This window comes from Apodemus sylvaticus, chromosome 14, assembly GCF_947179515.1.
Source record: "Apodemus sylvaticus chromosome 14, mApoSyl1.1, whole genome shotgun sequence".
NCBI classification, from domain to species: domain Eukaryota; kingdom Metazoa; phylum Chordata; class Mammalia; order Rodentia; family Muridae; genus Apodemus; species Apodemus sylvaticus.
The window spans coordinates 36406799-36422516 of NC_067485.1; the positions used below are offsets into that span (position 1 = coordinate 36406799).

Below are 15718 nucleotides of genomic sequence, written 5' to 3' on the forward strand. Positions count from 1 at the left end.
AAAGCTGGAGAACTGAGTGCCTTCTAGGGAAGTGGTGTATTTTTTGGCTTCCTGCAACTCATTTTAATTGGAAAAAAATAATCCCTCAAATGTCTCTCATTTTCCTATTCTCAGAAGAGAAATAGGAATGATCTATAAAGCAGTGGGTCATTCAATGACTAAAGAAAAAAGAGATTTCTTGTAAGCTTTATAATCCCCTTTTTATTCAGGAAGGTCTTGAAAGATTTATTTAATAGGTGTTTTAAAGATTCTGATCACTGTTTTTGTAGTGTAGTCCCAATGGTGTTGGGCAGTGATGGATGACTATTTTAGGCTCATTTGACAGTCAGTGGCACTGAACTAAATCACCATTCCTCCTGAAGGAGCCCCCTACCTCTCTCTTCCTTTAAATGTTGATTAAAACAGTAAGGGCTGGATGAAAAAAAAAATGTTGTTTTGGCTCGTGGATAAAGAAATAAAGAAGCATGGAGCTAGAGCGCTAGTGGCACGAGGACCAGGCTCTGCCTTCTCCAAAGATGGTGACGGGTCCATTAGACCTGTGGGGTTCCACGACACATCCTGGCCGAGAGAATGTGTTCTCACACTCCATAAGCCCTCTGTCACTTAGTGATTGTGCCCAAACATCTGAGGCTGGCGGCAATGTACCTCTAACTGTGTGATAAAAGACAAGCATTTGACAAAGCTATTTTATTCACCCTGTCTATACACACTTTGCTTGAAGTGTGCTGTTTCTCTTCCATAAAACAGGTAACGTGATAGTGTGTGCTTCAAAAACATGAAAATTAATATGAGCTGTATCAGAATGGACATATCTTCTCAATCATGTGAAATAGTCTAGAAAGCATGAAGCACTGAGTAGAGTGCCAGTTTTATACATTTCCACCAAGCACAGTCAGTGTTGTTGTTTATGGGCCTGCTTCTGTCTGCTTGGCTTCAGTGTGCGGTCCTGCTCCATACCAAGATATTCACTTCAGGAAAGGCTCGTGAACACGGTTGAGCGTGAGACAAAGTCAGGAGTGGGGACTCCTGTGATCTGGTCGTTATTATTACGAGGAAACCGGTTCATCCAGGAGTCTGTAGAACCAAGTCGTTTGACTGTAATGATCACTGATTTGTTTGACATGGAAGAAGAAAAAGATACAGTTTTAAGTTAAAACTCAGGCATCTTAGGTGAGTGAAGATCAATCACACTTGAAGTAGAGAAGAATTTATAGGACGTGTGTGTGTGTGTGTGTGTGTGTGTGTGTGTGTGTGTAGGGTGGGTATGCGTGCGTGCGTACATGTATGCTATAATGTGGAAGTCAGATGACAACTTACAAGAGTCTCTCTTTCCTCTTTGTACACATGTGAGATTTTACCGAGATTGTTTCTTCTGTGGCAACCAAAGATGGCTTTTCTGGTTTCCTGCTCAAAGCAGATTAAAAATACAAATAAAAAAATAACAACAACACACATACATACAAATTAAAGGAGGTGAGAAATTAGAAGCAAGAAAACTGGCAGCGATAAAGGGACAGTTGCTAGACAGAGGGAGAAGAGATGAAGACACAGACTATAGACCATGTGCTTTACAGAACAGCACAGCCACAGTGGTTCACAACGGTCCAGTCGTCACAAAGGCCTAACCATGTCCAGCAGATGATGCTTTTATTTAATTTATTTTATTTATTTATTTGTTTATTGGATTTGGGTTTTTTTTCCAAGACAGGGTTTCTCTGTGTAGCCTGGCTGTCCTGGAGCTCACTCTGTAGACCAGGCTGGCCTCGAACTTAAAAATCTGCCTGCCTCTGCCTCCTAGAGTTCTGGGATCACAGGCATGCACCACCACCGCCCAGCCAGCAGCTGATGCTTTTGAATAACATGCTTCTCAATTGCTTTATAAGATGGAGTAAAAATACTTGAAAAATCTAATGCAGTTGAGTTGAGCAGACGAAATGTCTATTTTCCAAGGATATCTCCTTGTATAGTTATGATAATTTCATTAACAGTGGTTCAGAAATAAGTAATAGACTTTAAACATGAAAGCCATCTATGGTCACACCTAAAATGTACAAGATGATTGCAAGCTCTGTAGCATACACAGAGGAATTTGTATATTATTGTTTCGTTATTGTTTTATTGTTAATACTGTTATTCTGCCTCCTTACACAGCAAAAACACCCACAACCATCTCGGTCTGTGTGTCCCAGTAAAGTAACTTTATCCATTGGCTTCAGAGTAGCCAAGTGACCCATGTCTAACTAAGCAGCATTTGGAATCTTTTAGACCTAAATGTTTGGCTTCAACAATGGACCTGTGACAAAAAAAAAAAAAACAAAAAAAAAAAAAAAAACAATAAAATCTAATCCCAGACTTTCTATAGCTATTCACATGTGCATGAAATATGTACACGTTGAACGCTGGGAATGTGTCACATTCCTATAAAGAATAATGTTGCATCTACTAATTAATGCGTATCTCAAATTATAATGTGTTTCTTTCATTCTCTTGGCATATTCAACTATTTAGTAGGATAGATTATTAATGAATCATCTTTGTGAGTCCTAACATTTTTAGATATTACTGCTGTGAGTTTTGGTGTGTTCATCTGCCCCTTGCTGCACGGGGTCCCACTGAAGGCATGATTTGAAATAATAAATTTCCCATTAAAATTAACTCACTATATAGTCAGATTTGCCTGGATACCAATGACTTCAGTGAGAGCGGTGTCTTAATCCTCCCACTAGTGCTATCATTAGTGTCTCCTGCTTTGGTGTCTGCTTACTTCCTCAGATAGTATCGGACAACTACAAAGTTGCAGAAGAACATCTCTACTACTGCTCCAGCTGTCTTCCTCTTGATATCTCATTCTGCTTGGCTGACTTCTCTATTGAAATAATTCCATGCTGGCTGCCCCTGGGTAACTCAATGACGTGGAGGTTACTGACTTCTGATCCTTGCCTGTCTCATTGCTTCTTGACTCTGTCTTTGTACGGATTAGAGAAGCCTGCTACTTTACAATTCGCTTTCTCATCTTTAACACAGTTATAGTGGGCGCCCCACAAAGACTTGTAATCAGGATGTTGGTGTCAGTTGAAGAATAAGAAGACCTTATGTGTCCTGTAGAAGGGATTCTAGGTTTTGTGTGCTTTCTCCCTGGTTGTGATCCCTAATGATGACAATGATGACTTTGATCCCAAAGCAAAGCCAACAGAAAGTGGTGTCCTCTGGCCTGAGCATCTCCCAGTAAAAATATCAGGAATATAAGCAATCATTTTTAAATTATTTAGGAGGAGATAGTATGACAGCAGGAAAATTAGTTAAAGAGATAAAGATATGAAATAAATGGAACTACATCCATCTTTGACTGCTATGAAACAACATTTCACAAGTTTTCCAATCCTCTGTGCTGAGCGATTGTGAGAAGAAAGAAACATTACCCTTGTAGATGAGGCTGGTTCATTCTGTCATTTACCATAAGCTTATTATGTGTTTATAATCTTCCCGGTACATATGTGAATTAAGAGAAGGGATGGAATTTCTGTATGACGTGGTTCCTGTTCAGATAACAATTGCTGCAGTTGTTCTTCCGTGCTTGTTTTGGGTTTGTTCCTACTTGGTACTGAAGTCTTTCCTATTAGCTCTGTGTGGAGACATTCCAGCCTCACCCTCCCTCTGCGTCGGGTATGTGGATGAGATGTGGCTGGTCAAGTGTGCGCACAGAAGCGAGGTTTCTTCAGCTCACCTTTGCTATGAGACCCCGGGCACAGCATTCATTACCTGCTTTGCCCTTACTCTGTTCTGCTGCAAGAAGGATCACTATTGATGGCTAGGGCTTCCCTTGGGGCCAAGGGAAAAGCTTCCTGGTGCTACATCCTACTGAGTATCATCCATGTCCATCCCCAAGTAACAAGTGACCTGGTTTCTATTGGTAAAGATAAGTTGGATCTTTCATAAACTTTCACACAATGGAACTAAAGCATGCTGTCTTTTAAGTTGCTTTCACTCACATGACTTTTTACATAGAATGACATGTAAAAGCAGCTTGTCCATTTTTAATTGCTGGGTTGTATTCAATACTAAATGAGGTCTTCAGAGAAACAAAACCAATTCTATCTGTCTATCTATCTATCTATCTATCTATCTATCTATCTACCTATCTATGCACCCACCTCCTATTATCATTTATTTACCTTCATCATAATCATCATCACCATTATCTATTTATCTATCTATACTCAATCTGTTTCTATCATTTATTTATCCATTCACCTACTCTTTCCACATAAAAAAGAAGTATGTGGCAGGTTTTGTATCATGTAATTGCACAGAGTAATAAGTCTCCAAATCTTCAGGGTAGACCAGCAGGCTGAAGATTTAAGGAAGACCTCATGCTGAAGACTATTCATAGGATTCTCTGACCCTTGTGGAGGTCAAACTTTCCCTGTGGTCTTTAAACTGATTAATGATGTTTGTGGCCATATGGAGATAATCTAGTTCACTAAAAATGTAACAAGTTATGTTAGCCTAATCAGAAAAAACATTAATGTTTATATAAATAAATAGCCAGTTTAACAACATACAATTAACCATCACATATTTCATTGTATAGACCTATCAGCATTCATTTATCTATCTTGTTCAAAAATAATTTTTTGTCAGTTTGGAGACGTTACTAATAAACCTTCCAAGAACATTTTCCTGTTAGTCCTTGTAGTCTAGATGTTGGTTTTTGTAAGCCTAGGCTCCGTGCTGTGTGGTCTCATACACATGTTAGCCCTTGGAATTTCCAATTTGTACTTTATTCATTTTATTGTATAGTAGCATCAGATTTTTTTCTTTTGTTTTTAGAGACAGGACCCCCTATGGCTTTGCAAACTCAGTATGCAGCTGAGAATGCATTGAAGCTCTCACCTTGTCACTTTTGCCTCCAGGGCACCAGGGCTGTGACTTTGTGCTTCCTTTCCTGGTTTCTGTGGTGCTGAGGCTCAAGCCCAGAGCTTACTGGAAGCTAGAAAACCACTCTACCAACTGACCTACATCCTCAGTCCAATTGTGGATTTTAAAGTTGTTTTCCTCTGATTACTCATGTAAAGCTCATTTATGTACAAATGTGCCAACTTCCTGTTTTATTTGATTTCCTGTTATGTAGGTATAAGCATTTGCTGTGAGACAGATAGGTACTCAGCTTGAGAATGAGAACATTCTTGACATATCATCTTATATTTTTATTCAGTTTGAAATACTGAGTATCAAATTAGCTTTCTGTAAACCAGTAAGATTATAGCCTATAGTATGTGAAATATAAGCCTATGCTAGTTGATACACACACACACACACACACACACACACAGAGAGAGAGAGAGAGAGAGAGAGAGAGAGAGAGAGAGAGAGTAAAAATTGAGAAATATAGAGTATATCTCATATGTTATTATAAAGATGCTGGTCATTCATCAGTTACATGTATTATGAATATCTTCCATTAACTTAATTTACTTTTAATTTTTTATCTCTCTTTAGAAGAGATAAAGATAGTGAAGCCCAACTGCTATACTATAGCTAATTCCAAGCAGCAATTGGAATATGGCTGTTCCCTCAGAGGCTCTACCAGCACCTGATCAACACAGATGCAGATATTTGCAGCCAGCCATCAGACTGAGCCTGGGGATCCTCATGGTAGAGCGAGGGGAAGGACTGAAGGAGCTGAAGGGGACTGCTACCTCCTAAGAATAATATCAACTAACCAGACCACCCAGAGCTCCCAGGGTCTAAACCACTAACCAAAGAGTACACATGGAGGGATCCATGGCTCCAGATACAAACGTAGCAGAGGATGGCCTTACCTGACATTAATGGGAAGGGAGGGAGGCTCAATGCCCCAGCAGAGGGGGAGGCTAGAGTGGTGAGGCAGGAGTGGGTGAGTTGGTGGAGGAGCGCTCATATAGAGGAAGAGGGTAAGAGGGATGGGGGTTTGTGGTGAAGTAACCAAGAAAGGAGATATCATTTGAAATGTAAACAAATAAAATGATTAATAAAAATTTAAAAATTATTTTCCCTTTCTCTACCACTTCCCTACCCTCCGTGTTTCTCCTCCTTTTTTGTCTCCCTCTCCTTCTTCACACCTTTCTACACTGCCCTTCCTCTCCTCTCCTTTCTCTTTTATTTTGTTTCATTGCAGGACTAACAATGAAACGCGAAACGCATGCTAGGACGGTCCCTGACCACTGAGCTACATGCCCAGCCCTCAGTGACTGAATCCAGACTCTCACTGCGGAACTCAGGCAGGCCGGGACTCCTCAGTCCAGTGTCACTTTTCCAAGTCCTTGGGTTACCTCTCACACACAGCTGGCGTTTTCTGTGATATATAGCTTTTACTCTGGCCCTAAAACATCTTTCACTTATCTCAAACTTAAGAAGATTTTCTCTTCTTTATTTATAATAGTTTTATAAATTTAGGTTTTAAAATATTTACAATCTAAGCTTTGCGCAGTGGCAGTATCGTAGCCAATGAGGTTTATCCGAGGCGCGATTATTGCTAATTGAAAACTTTTCCCAATCTAATTTGAGTTCATTTTTGTGTAGATTGTGACTTTTTCCTTATTTATATCCAGTCTTTCCATCAATATTTGTTAAAGAATCTATCATTTTCCATTGATGTTAATGTAGTCAAGGCAGCCTGACATTCCTAGAATGTTAATGAATGACACCTGCATATATGATTGATTGGTTGAAAAATGGTTACTACTTAAAATTTATCTCCATATTTTTAAGATGCAAACACACAGATGTCTACTTCTATATCTTAATACAAGATAAAGCCAATTAAAACTTCCTGCACGGATCAATTGAAGCTGAGCACAGCACAATCACTTTTTTCCCCTAGTTTGATTGATTGTGGTTTTTCTGTAATGATCCCTATCTATTACAAAGAGATGTTCCTGTGTTGAAGGGTAAGAACTGCTCTTATCTGTAGGTATAAAGATACACAATTGGAATGGTGTTAGAAATTATGCTGGTCTAGCAAAGTGGTGGTTGCAGGTTCTCCTCCAAGATCCATGACCTCACGAGCCCTGGGTGAACATCTAGATTTTCCATATCAGGACTGGTTTCCCTCTTGTCAAACAGGTTTTAAATTCAATCAGAGAATTATTGGTCACCACAAGACACGAATGCCACTACTGTGCCTTAGGTTTTACTGTGAAATGGCAGCTATAACTCAAAGGCAACACAGCTGGGTGGGACTACTGGTCGCTTTCCTCCCTTAGAAACTTGCATGGTACCTTCTGGTGCCATGGAAACTAAAGCAGTCCAAAGGAAGATGCTTTTAGGTCAGAGCAGGCTCATCTCCTCCGGGTTCTGTGTCTGAAATGCAGGCATCTTCAGCAATAGGGACTTACCTCCGACCTATGTGAGGCACAAAGGGCAACAATAACATGTACTGTTTGGGATGTTTTTGGACTCCCCTAACCAAGAACTTATAAGGGGGTTCTCATGCCTGGTCTTAGATAGTCTAAGCTTTTGGGGGGGGAGCATTTACAGACTGGGTAGAATAATTTCACTTAAACTACTGATCTTTCTATAATAGAACCCCTACACCTAAGTCTTAAAAGAAAACATGGCAGAAGAGGAGGCAGAAAGATTGTTCAGAGGCAAAGAAACAGGATGTTTTCTCTGAGGCTGCATCTCCTAGAAATGCAGGGGAAGCGACACCAGCGTCTCAACAATGTAGTTACCTAAACAAGTCCTGAATAAGGATGACATCAACAGATATGATAACGTGAAAGGGGAAAGCTCATCCAGAGACGAAGAACCACGGGTGACTAAGGAATGTTGAAAGTGGAAGAAAATAGTATTCCCCAGAGAAGAGGACCGCAACTGGTTATCCAAGACGAAATGGTCAGCCCTGAAAAAAATGTATGCATGAAAGTAACACTGTGAGGACTGAGCAGATTGTGCTTATATATTTAGGAATACACATTTGTGTGTTTGTATGTGTATGTGAGGGGGTAGAATTAAAGAGAAGGGAAAATGAGATGATTATATTTTAATTTCTAAAATTAAAAACTACTTTTAGAGTAGATAGAATAGGGCTAATCAAGCATTTTGGTGACTTATTAAGAACACTAATAAATACATACTGCTTTACATACTTGGGTACTCTAAACTTCTTAAAAGTACTAAAATGGTATTTTTGAAACTATTATTTAATAAAACATTAAAATGTTATTTGTATAAAACAATAGTCACTGGATTCATAAGAAAAAGGCTGCTTTAATGCAATATTCTATACAAAGATTTTGATAAGATTTCCTTTCAAAACAGGTTCTAAATTAAAATATATAAATTAAAACTTTATTTCATTTATGTAACAGTCACGATTAACACAAAAGGCACATGACTTGGTACCCTACAAAAACTAAGTACAAAATATGAGCCATCTCTAGTACATAAAGGTGTATACAATTATAAAGGACCTTAAAATGAAATAATTTAAAAATCCAAATCGGTTACAAACCCTCCTCAAGGGATAAAGAGAATCAGATGATTTCCTCAAGTACAAGACAAAAAGACATCACGGAGAAGCCTCCATCCTGACTAGAGGACAGGGAGTGACAGGCTTGCTGCTAAGCAACACCTGGGTCCCAAAACTGCAGGACATGAAGTTTCAGATACACATTTTCCACATCCAGCACATGCCGATGGCCACTAAGGACACATCCACGTGATACTCAAAAGCGCTCAGTGATGCTCACCTCCAACGCCACTGACAACCAGATACCCTGAGGAACTTCCTCTCACTCTTCACATTTCTTAAATCCTTTCAGATTTAAATTTCAATTCTGGTGCTTAGTATTTCACTTGTACATTCCTAAGTAACAAAATAAGGCTAATCTTGTTTTTAATGAAATTGTGATAATGCTATCATTTCCTCTCATTAATCATTAATGTTGCTTATCTATTTGCTTATCTCAGACTCCCACCTTGCTTGCGTCTAGCGTTCATAAGAGATTCCATTGTCTTTCTTTATAGTCTTTGTGAATCACACCTTTCTCACTGTGGTTCAGTAAAAACTGGATAAAGGAAATCTAGATTTTTAAATGCACAAAATTTTAAAAAATTAAAACACAACTTTAGTTTGTCTTAAAACAAGTGAATAAACTTTTTCCTGTTAAGTGAAAGGCACACACACACACACATACACACACACACACAAGACTGTGTTTCTGTTGACATTAAAATGTTAAGGTACAACACAATAAATGTTGTAAAAGACCCTATCATGTGCTCAGATGTTTAAGAAAGGAAGGAACTTTCCCTGCATTTACTTCAGTTAGAGAAACACAAAGATTTGCATTAACACTTCTTATCCAAATTATGCAGAAGGCAACAGTCTCTAATAACAACATTAATGGTGTTCTTAACCACTGGTGTCCCTTGATATTTAAGAAGTTGTATATTATTTTAGCCAGGACTTACTAATTAGGATTGGAGTCGGTTCAGCCGTTAGGCACACTGGCTGCTCTTCCAGAGGACCTGAGTTCAGATCCCAGCACCAACATTAGGCTCTTCACAACCATCTGTACTTCCACTTCCAGGGGAGTCTGACACTTCTGGTCTCTGCAGACACCTGCACTCATGTGCATCTGTTTTAATTAAACAACAGTTGTATCTTGATAATAAAAAGGAAGTGGACAGCACTACAGTGATTTATTTTAGAATTCTGTTACTATTTCTAACCATGAAAATAAAAAGGGGGATTTGGTTATGCCTACAAGGCCCATAGAATCCTGGTTTCTAATGGATCTCATCTCCTGTTTGTACCACTTGTCAGTATTTGGTACACTTCAAAAGGCAATCTTGTTAAAAGAAAAGTTAAAGAAATGCCATATTGTTATCTAATTGCTTCTAAAATGCGGCTTTCTATGTACTTTTCCAAGATAAATCTGGTACAATGCCAGTATAATAAAACAGATCAACTCAGTATCCACAAATAAAAGTTACCATAACTTAGATATTAAAAACCATTTTTACCTAAGAATTATTAGAACCAGCTACTCCAAATGAAGTTAGAACTGTAAGATCAAGTTACAGTTAGAACTGGCTAAAAAGAAAAAGACTTCCCCAAACTACTATCACATTGAAACATGGCATCTGAGGTACCCCCAAACGTATACTACTGTGTCACCCACATTTGATTCCAGAAGAAACTCTGTGATCAGAGCTGCATTTGTGTGTCTAAAGCTTTCAGCAGCCAGGGTGGAGCCCCGGGGATGATACACTTTCACCAGAGGAGTTTCCCGGATTGGTGTCTAGTGTGAGCATGGTACCTTATCCTTCAACATCACCTCGCTGGTGATGTTGGTGAGTTCTTTCCAAGGCTCCACCCTCCCTTGGTCTGTTGGTTTATTTTGAGCTGGTTGTTAATGCCCAGCTTTGTTTGTTTCAGCCATTCGCTTTGAGATAGCCATTTTGTCCCGAGCACTCAGCTTTCAGAGAATTCTGGTTTTGTTTGCTCTGGAGTGTTTGATTGTCTAACAGTTGGCTGTTCCCCCCACCCCCACCCCGTCACTCCTCCAATATCAGGTCTATGTTTTCTGCAACCTCCCTGCCTACTGCATTCCTGTGTTTATGAATCTTTGAGCACCTGATCATAGAGATGCTGAAGATAAGAGGGTCTTGTTGCCTCCAGCCCCATAGCACGGAGATGCAATCACGGTGTTCCGCAAAGCACACTCACAAAGGGCGGAAAGAACTTATTGACTCAGGAAGACACACAGAACTTGGTTACCCAGTGTTTCGAGCCTCCTTCTGTTCTTGTAAAGTACAGAACAAGCCTGAGGCACAGTGTGAGTGGCTGAGCTGGTGGGAGCTGAGGGATTACTCACCAAAGCAAGTATATACATCTAACCGAAACACAGATCCGGGCTACCCTGAAAAAGCGTGTTATTTTTAGCAGAAAATGGAAAACAGAGATTTGACGAAGAGAGAAATGTTCGGGAAATACTTCTATTTAATACTCTGGTTGGTGTAATGTCTGATAATTGTGTTAATTCAACTTAAAAGAATTTGGGAAGTGGGAAAATCAAATTAAAGACAAGTAGGCTTTTATGTTTTCCTCAGCAGGGAACATTTGATATTCCAAGTTTTTTTCTACACTAAACTGTAATTCCTCGCCAATAAAATTGATTACCACTAAGAGATCAACCTAATTTACTTGAAATTTAAAAAAAATCTAAAAAAAAGAAATTATAAAACTACCACTATGCAGAAAAGATTAATGAAGGCTTTAGAAATTACATCTAATTTTTAAAAGGCTGCTAAAAATAAGCAGAAATTTAAGTTTTAAATCATAGACATGATATAAATAACATAAATATAAATATAGATTCTGAAGAATCTCACAGTTCTCAACTCCTGAGTATCAGCTAACCAGGCCTGGTATTGCCTCTTCCTTCACTATCTCCAAGCAGATCAAGATTCTATATCAAAAGAAGATATTTAAGTCCTCTTTTAAGGATAAAACTTAAAAGGGAAGTCCTTCTTGTATTAAAAAAAATAATAGATGACCCAGGAGCTCAAGAGATGGTTCAGTGGTTAAGAGTACTGGTTGCTTTTCGAGAGGATCTGGGTTCAATTCCCAGTACCCACATGGTGGCTTATACCATCCATAACTCAAATTCTAGGTGATCTAATATCTTCTTCTGACCTCAGGCAACAGGAACACATGTGGTGCACAGACACACATGGAGAAAAAAATCCATACAAAGAAAGTAAATAAATTAGATGAAGTTAACTGTTTTTGAAAGGGGGTGCCTAAAATCTTTGACCTTGGTGTTTCCTGCATAACTGTATCTTCTGGCTTAACTATGATCCTCAATTCTCTACCCTAGCAGGTAAGTAAACAGATGGCACCAGTTGTCAAAAGTTGGGCTTCCATGGGCACTGGTGTGCATATCAAGTCTTCTAATTCCTAATTAGTAATTAGTCATTCTAGTTACCATTTTTTAAAACAGTTATATATTGCTTTACAAGTAATTACTGGTCATCCTATATGAATTGAAGCACTGACTATGTAGGCCACCTCTGCTCAAGGTAGACATTACTCATTACCACAGGGACCTTCTAGGCATGGCAACTGGGAATTGAGAATTGTGCAGTCTTTGCTCAGAGAGCTCGGAGTGGTCTGAATGAATGAGAGTTGGAGTGGGGTGATTGGAAGACACTGTAGCAACAGCTCTCTTTCTGGCAGAAGGACGATCAGAAGCATTCCCAGAACCACCTGTGTTACAGAACATCAAGAGATAAACAGTGATTCATGAATCTCACCTTATACCTGTGCCAACCTCTTCTGGGAACGCATTTCCCTAGGCTTCGGTGAACCTCCATGGTGCCCATATTCAGCTCCATCGAAACTGAGTGCCGATCAACAGGACTTAATACCAGACATCTCTGCTAAATCTGTTTTATATTTCTTAAATATTTTATATTTGGATATTTTAAATTTCCAAATTTGGATATTTAGATTTTCTTTGACACACACACGCACACACACCCACACACACACACACACACACACATCTTTAAGCAGTAGAACTAAAGCTAGTCAGTGTTAGCGAAGCTACAAATGAGGACAATAATTTGTCCCTTTGTTTATCTTTGTGTGTATGTGTGTCTATTTTCCCCTTATTTTTGATATAAGGTCTCTCACAAAACAGGCGTTCATGGCTTTGGCTAGCCTGGCTGTCCTAATAAGCCTCAGGGACACCCTCCCACCCCAACACACACACCTGGCCTTTAATGCAGGTCCTGGGGATCAAACTTGGATCTTCATGTTTACGTGGTAAAGAGTTTTCCAACAGAGCTGTACTCCTATCCACTAATTCATAGTGCTTTTGTCATGACATTTTTTCCCTACCTGGGCCTGCAACCTGACTTGAACCAAATTTTCAATATTAAAAAAGATTCAAGTTTTCTATTGAGAGAAAGTGCTGGAAAGAGGCGTGGCTAGGGAAAACTTCAGTTGATAAAGTGCTTGCTGAGACTGTTTAAGTGCCTGCATTTGATTCAGAACCCATATGAAAGTGCCAGCTGTGATCTTGTGTTCCTATAATCCTAGCACTGAGGAGGCAAAGACCAGCAGGTATTTGGGGCATGCTGGCCAGCTGGCCACACCCACTCAGCAAATGTCAGGCCAATGAGAGACTGCCTAAAATAATAAGGTGACATTCCTAAGGAATGTCAGTAAAGGTTGACCTCTGACCTCAATAGTGATGTTCACAGATGGGAACCATACATGCATACATACATACTCATTTAAGATATCCAGTTAAGATATTAAATGTTATAATAAATTAATGCTACGTTAATGTAACTTAAGTTCTTTTGACTCCTGTTAGATACATCCAAAGAGCACCATTTTTTTTTCTGATTATAAAAGGAGAAACATGATTTCTTTGGACCACAAAATCTGGGAGTCCTGATTTCTCACAAGTCCAATGTTTTGTTTTAATTCCTGTCACCAATAATATTCAGTAGGTGGAGCTGCAGAGAGTCAATTTTGTTAAAATAAAATTCAGAGGAATAGTGTGCTGTTATTGAGCTGTTCTATATGACTGGGGATAGCCATACAAATAAATACCAACACTAGCTACCACTCTTTTAAGAGTATTCTGCACTGTATTCACACACCAACACTAGGGCTGGGGAGTGGTGGTGCACATGCCTCTGATCCCAGCAGAGGCACAGGCAGGCAGATTTCTGTGAGTTCAAGGCCAGGATGGCCAGGGTTACAGAGAAATCCTGTCTGGACGAACCAAAGTTGACCAACCAAGCACACAAAACCCACTGAACACTCACTATGCAGCAGACCCTGGGACTGTAGCTCCGGGGATTGGAGGGATTTAAACAGTCCTCAAATACTGTCATGTCCCAACAGCCATCCGACATTTTCCTCTCTGAAGCTTGCTTCTTCCTTCCTGTCTCCACACTTATAACCTACCAGTGCTATCAATGTTTCAATGGTGCCCCGACAGTCCACCTACTGCTCAAGATGTTTTAATGAAGTGACTTACATAGATAGAAAGCAAGTGAAGAGAAACTTCAAAGAGACAATGAAAATGATGCTTTCTTTCACCGGACATCCTGGGAACAGGTACGTGTGAACACTAAATAGCACTTTTGAGATTTTAAGAAATCAATTTAAAACAGATAGCTGGGTGTGGTGACTTGCATCTTTAATCTCAGTAATGATGTGAGGCAGAGCCAGTCAGATCTCTGTGTGAGCTTGAGGTAAGCATGGTCTGCATTCTGAGTTCTGGACCGGTCACCAGACAGTGAGACCCTGTCTCTAGTTAATTAATTAATGGGAAATCATGATGTTAAATATGATATATACAGTTTATGCTATAATCAAGCTCAATTTAAGGTAAAGCCTTCATATAATGGAATATATATAATGTCATGCACATAAGCAACTGAAAGGTAACAATTTCAGAGCGCTCAGAACCCTTCAAGTTCAGTCTACTCTAAGTCTTCTAAATACAAGAACAGATGATTCAACCATGGGAAAAATCTACTGTTTTCATCTGTCAGGGGAACATCTACTGTTTGTTGGTACAACTTAGGAAAATTGACGATGGGGTTTTTTAAAAAAAAAAAAAAATGCAGAGATCGGTTAATTTTGCTCAGCTGCATGGCCATAAACATCTAACAGGAATTATAACCAAAGATGAAAATGATTGTTATAATTTTTGAACATTTCCAGGGACCACGCTCCCCAGACATTAGGGTTTAAGCCACAGATGTTTAGACAAGTAGTTCTCACTGATTTTCTTCTTGATAAGAGAAATGCTGTCAGACCTTTTTCAATTCAGTAATAATAATACAGTGCCTACATACAGCCAAATGCTGCTTAAATTTCCTCTCCTGGGAGTCACAGTGTGACTCTAGTAACTACTCCAACAGTTACCAAGATGCCTGAAATCAGTCTTGAGACCAGCCTTGGAAGTTTAGAAAGAAAATGTGGAGGAGCCAAATGGATGGGCAGTCTTATAAGCCCATCAAGAAATTCCAGTGGGCTCTGTCGTGAACATTTAAAGCACATCCCTTGTTCTGGCGTCTCTCAATTCCCTACACTAACACTTACCTTTACTGAGGATCTCTTTCCAAGTCAGACCAACCAGAGTGAACTTTTTCCTAGACTTTTTGGATAATAGAAAACAAAATTGAAGTTGATCAGTAATGCCTTCAGAGGACACTGTCCATAGGTAAGAGGTAAAGAATTGAAAGAATTAAAAATAAAAATGCTGTGCTTGGGAAGCTGAAACAGGAGGATTACAAGTTTGAGGCCAAACTGGACTTCAATGATGAGACCTGGTGCTGCATATGCCTGCTCTCCAAAAAGTAATTAAAACCAGAACATTATGAAAAATGGCTGCCTGGCACTAACTAAATGTGTTCTAACCTTGATCTCTGCTTATATTCTGTTTACTATACTTGTTTCAAACATACACAGAGTCCACCCTAAGACTGGGGTGTTAAAAAAAAGTGGGGAATTTTAACTGGCCTTGCAGAAATGACGATATTCTAACAAGACACTATCAGATTATTGGTATAAAGAATCCCCTGAATAAATGGAAGTTCCCCAGGAATCTCATGTACAGGGAAGGAAAGGGTACCAGCCAGTGGAGAATTGGCCTTGCAGAGATGTCTCATAGTTCTAGCAGCTAAGACTACTGCA

At 39.3% G+C, this 15718-nt stretch overlaps 1 pseudogene; it reads left to right on the forward strand.

The window, feature by feature from the left end:
- The first annotated feature begins 6457 nt into the window (after window positions 1-6457).
- On the forward strand, window positions 6458-6587 carry LOC127665318 (uncharacterized; annotated as a pseudogene).
- Window positions 6588-15718: the final 9131 nt, after the last annotated feature.